This window comes from Odontesthes bonariensis, chromosome 22, assembly GCF_027942865.1.
Source record: "Odontesthes bonariensis isolate fOdoBon6 chromosome 22, fOdoBon6.hap1, whole genome shotgun sequence".
NCBI lineage: Eukaryota > Metazoa > Chordata > Actinopteri > Atheriniformes > Atherinopsidae > Odontesthes > Odontesthes bonariensis.
The window spans coordinates 851456-856701 of NC_134527.1; the positions used below are offsets into that span (position 1 = coordinate 851456).

At 43.2% G+C, this 5246-nt stretch overlaps 1 protein-coding gene and 1 long non-coding RNA gene across 8 annotated transcripts in view; one reads left to right on the plus strand and one right to left on the minus strand.

Annotated features, from left to right (window-relative positions):
- LOC142373323 (uncharacterized) overlaps positions 1-5246 on the plus strand; it is a 62365-nt gene that overhangs the window by 10450 nt on the left and 46669 nt on the right. The window lies entirely within an intron of this gene.
- On the minus strand, positions 3017-3710 carry LOC142373326 (uncharacterized). The gene is made up of 2 exons (XR_012768455.1): positions 3464-3710; positions 3017-3157 (listed from the first exon to the last, which is right to left on the minus strand). It is a non-coding gene; the product is annotated as an uncharacterized LOC142373326 (long non-coding RNA).

Sequence of the window (5246 nt, forward strand, 5' to 3'; positions counted from 1 at the left end):
CTTCTAAAGAAGAGCAGTCTGATGCCACAGTACTGAACAACTACCGGCCCATATCAAACCTGCCATTCTTTGGCAAAGTCCTAGAAAAAGTTGTATGCCAACAGTTTAGTGACTTTCTCCTGTCTAACAATGCTTTTGATACTTTCCAATCAGGCTTTAGGCCCCACCACAGCACTGAGACAGCTCTGATCAAGGTGACAAACGACATCCGCCTGAACACAGATGCAGGCAGAGTCTCAGTCTTAGTTCTGCTGGACCTGAGTGCTGCCTTTGACACAGTTGACCATGCGACCTTATTACAGAGGTTAGAAGACTGGGTGGGAATCTCTGGTCGTGCTTTAAACTGCTTCAAGTCCTATCTGGAGGACAGGAATATATTATTATATATAATATAATATATTGTTGAAATTGGTAACTGTGTCTCAGACCAAATGGCTATGACCTGTGGGGTTCCCCAGGGGTCAATCCTGGGACCCCTAATGTTCAATCTGTACATGCTTCCACTAGGCCAGCTAATACGCAGCTATAATGTGTCCTACCACAACTATGCAGATGACACTCAGATCTACGTGTCACTGACGGCAGGAGAACACGGGCCTGTAGATACACTGTGTCGCTGCATCGAACAGATCAGTGTGTGGATGCAAAACAATTTCCTCCAGCTAAACTCAGACAAAACTGAAATCATTGTCTGTGGCCCACAGAAACAAAGAGAAAGTGTTATCAGTCACCTTGAGACTCTCTCTCTTAAACCTAATAATCAAGTTAGAAATCTCGGGGTAATATTGGACTCAGACCTGAACTTTAACAGCCACATTAAATCTGTAACATCAGCAGCTTTTTACCATCTAAAAAACATTGGCAGAATCAAAGGAATAGTGTCTAAACCAGACTTAGAGAGACTGATCCATGCGTTTGTCTCCAGCAGGTTAGACTGCTGTAACGGCCTGCTCACTGGGCTCTCTAAACGGGCTGTAAGACAGCTGCAGTACATCCAGAACGCTGCTGCTCGAGTCCTGACTAGAACCAGGAAATACCACCATATTAGTCCAGTGCTCAGGTCTCTGCACTGGCTTCCTGTCGCTCAGAGAATAGACTTTAAAACAGCTCAGGACTAAACAAGGTGAGGCTGCGTTTCAGTTTTATGCCCCTAAAAACTGGAACAGTCTTCCAGAAGATATGAGACAGGCCTCAACTCTGACAATGTTTAAATCCAGGCTGAAAACAGTTTTATTTAGCTGTGCATATGACACCTGAAAGTATTTTATCTGCACTCTTCACTTTTAAATTAATTAATTCATGATTATTTTTTATGTTGACAATTTCTCCAGCTTTGGAAAATCCTCTGTCAACTTATACGTGTAGAACGGGGACATGAACCGGGGCTTCAGCCATCTTGAATACACCGAATCGCACCAAATGTTAAAAGCTCCGCCCATCAACTCGAAGCAGTCAGCTGACTCGGTCTGAATGAAGCAGTGAAGTGGTTCAAATGTTCAGTGACGTCACATGGAGCTGCTTCACCATAACTACCCTGTCGAGTTTGAAGCGTGCTTCGAAGCTTCGATGTTGGAGGTAACACTGGTTCACAGAGCACTGAAATCTCACCTACAAGGTTCCGTCAACCTCCAGCCCAAGTTCCTGACTGGCAGCTTCAGACTCCTTTCCTCGCTTCTTGGTCAAGATCGAATCCTGTCCGCCCTCCACTGTGCTCCCAAGAAAGGCGCAAGACCACCTGAGAATCCACGGACCACTGGAAAAAGAAACCCCAGCAGCCCAATTGGTGGATCACCCCAAAACTCCCAGTAAGCCACACTTCAAAGAAATACTGGATCCGATTTACCATCTCCAAGCTCACCCTGTTCTGCGCTCTCTCCAAAGGACCCATTCCTGTTTGGAACCCCGACCAGAGTCCCGGGAAAATTGTCTTGCCGTATTTCACTCAAACCTGTAAGATAAACCTTTTAAAACGTCCCTGAGTCTCCTAAGAGTATCTGCATGTGGGCCGGACAAATTGGTAAAACCATGACAGAATGAATGGGATCAGAGGCACAAAGCGTGTCATACCCCGGTATGATAGGTGGCGCTGTACCCATTCCAGCTGTTGCTAATAGAGCCACTTCCTGTTGACCTCTTCACCACCAACAACAACAACAAACTCAGGCATTGGAGAAAGATGGAGAACGCAGAGCAAGATGAAGCTACGTCCAACAGGCGGAGTCTCCCCCAGCCCCAGTGGGAAACCCCCAGCCTTCGCCCCCCCCCGGACCCCACCCAGCCCCCAGCTCTCTCCACTCAGTCTGGACTCCTCACTTCTGGATTTCCCTGACAGGATGAAGAGCTTTCTAAATATTGGAATACAATTGACACCACGCCAAAATCCCATATTCTTCCCCCCTAACATCCCACCTCATCCAGCCCCTCCCATTCCACCACCATGATATCAAGAATGCTCTTCCCCAGATAAAGTCAGGGCCCTATGGAGTTCAGACAGCCTTTTCAATCCCTGTGATGACAGGTAACAGAAAAGTGGTCAAACTAGTGAGAATTAAAAAGGTTCAGCTAAATCTACCAATCTATTGAATATAGTGTGTCAACCCCAAAACACACCAGTATCACCTGTTGTCTCCACGAGATTAGCCCTACTCAATATCGCCTACTTAGCAGTCAAAGTATAGCAAGAAGCAGCCTGGTACACAAGAAAAATGTTACTTACTTATTCTGGATGAATCAAGGAGTTCACAGTCCCTCCAAAAGTTAAAACACACACTGAGCGAACACACTACCTGGGCTGACTAAAAAGAACTTGGGTCATACAGACCCCTCCCACAGATTAACAGGCAAATTGGCCACTCTTGGCTGACACTAGTTTCAATGGGGACTGTTATCACACAGTGAAACTAAACCAGCAGCAAGCCTACTTAGCAGTCAAAATATAGCAAAAAGCAGCTATATTGTGATGGCTCAATCTGTACTTATACTTATTATAAAGGCACAATTAGCCAGATTACAAAAATTCAGATATATAACATGTTGAATTTTATTCCAAAACAGTTCGTACATAGCTCTCAACAGCCATAATTAAACATTTTAACCCTAAGACTAGCTTTTATATGATCATAGATACTCCTTTCAGTTTCAGCCATCTTCCATTGCTCTGAAATGAAAATTGTAAAGCAATTAGCAGAATTTCCCATTGGACATAAGCTTTTATACAAACGATTAGCTTTACATTACAAACTATGTTTGACACTACCCACCCGCAATTTGCAACTTACGCTACGCTGCAGGGAGCCAATTTCAATCGTATCAACCAGATAAACACAAAACCTTTAGCAGATGTTGGCTCACTTTCTACAGTTCACAATTATACGCATATATTAAAACGTAAATACTGGGAAATGGGTAAAATATTTTTACAAAGTAATATAGCTATCAATAAGTTACACTGTCATTAACTCACCTTTCCAAACGGCTCCAAATTGCCAACTTCTTCTTTTTTTTGTTTTTTTTCTGCTCCGCAGTGATAACTTGCCAACTCTTTCCTCTTTGTCGCACCTCAATGATGTTTAATTGTCGCATGACTATGACGTATCGTAGTTGGCCGGTCCGCGACACCCCGGAGGCTAGACCAGACAGAACAGGGACCTCGGAGGCTGGACACGCGGGTGAGACCACTCCGGGGGGCGGCCTGGAGGATCCTGCAGGTCAGAGCTGGACCAGGAGCTTTAAAAAGGAAAGTAATGTATAAAACTGCTTTTATCACAGCGGGGATCAAACTAAACCCAAGAGTCTCAGAGCATCTTCTTTCCTGGTGGATATCCTGGTGACTGAAAAAGCTTCAGTCGGGTAATAGAACACATTTCTTTCTCGTTAAATCACATTTTCATATAATGTGCACACCATGTGTCATCCTGGATTTAAATCCTGGGATGCAGTTATTTATCCAACATTTCTGCAGATATTTCTTTCTGTAAGAGGTTCAGGTGTTGTGTCCTTGACTCCTGCCTCTCTCCAATCTGCCCTCTGAAAGGCAGGTGTTCAAGAGGTCCCCCCAGCTGTTCCCCATCCACCTCTTCCTTCTACATATCGCTACTCGTTCTGTACAGGCTGCTGGATTAAAACCTCTGACCTTCAGTCTGCCCCTGAAAGTCTAGACTTTGTGTCTGTCTTTGGGTTCCTGATATGTGATGTCAGGACTCTATTTTCTGTCATGATCTGACCATCCTCTTTTGGTCGTATATTTGTGTCAACCCGACTCTTCTCTGGACATATCTGGAAATGTGTTGACATTATATTTCTGTGTTCTTCATATTCACTTTTAGGAAGTTTTTTTTTTAAATACTATTTTCTCCGTGTCTCTTTCATGTTATGATTGTTTTCATTTTCAGCTGGACTTGTTCTGATAAACTTTCTGTCACTGTGCCATAAAATTTACAAACATTTATTTTTGCTGGCATGAAATATGATCCGTTTTATTCTTCTTTTACAGATGTATCATCTGTTGTCACACATCTTACAGTCTGGATTGGATTTAAAGCTCATTAATCAGGATAACAATTAAAAACATTTTCACATATTTCCTTTCAGTAACTTTATCATTGTATTCCCTCATTCTTTGTCTTATTGTTTTACAAACATGTTCTTTGTTTGGCACTCCTAACATTCCATACTTCTTTTCTAAATAGTATTTCAGTATTTAAGTATTTATTTAAAAGTATTATTTTCAACTTTCTGTTTCCATCGTAGTTTCATGGTGGTTTACATTTCCTTAACTGACAGAGGAAATAATCATCGACCAGAACAACCGGTGGAAGCACCTCCACATGTTTTCTGTCTGAGAATGTACTCAGTACATCATCTGAGTTTCCTTGTCTGCCTACATCACGCATGATGGTAAATATATCAGTCGAATACTTTTATAAAGCAACAAAACTCTAAGATCACGTCATCACTGTGACAAAAACACAACAGGGCTTCAGAAATGTTCACAGAATATTCTACAGAAAGCGCTCAATTACAGTTGATGGTTGGGCTTTGAGGCGGCACGGCGGTGTGGTGGTCAGCAGCGTCTCCTCACAGCAGAAGGTTCCTGGTTCTAATCCCAGCTGGTTCTTTCTCATGTTCTCCCTGTTTATGTGTGGGTTCACTCAGGGTACTCCGGCTTTCTTGAATAAAGTTCAGCAGAAGCTCGAACAGACTGAAAGCAGCTGATGATCCAGTGAAGACGCTCTGAGCAAACTGAG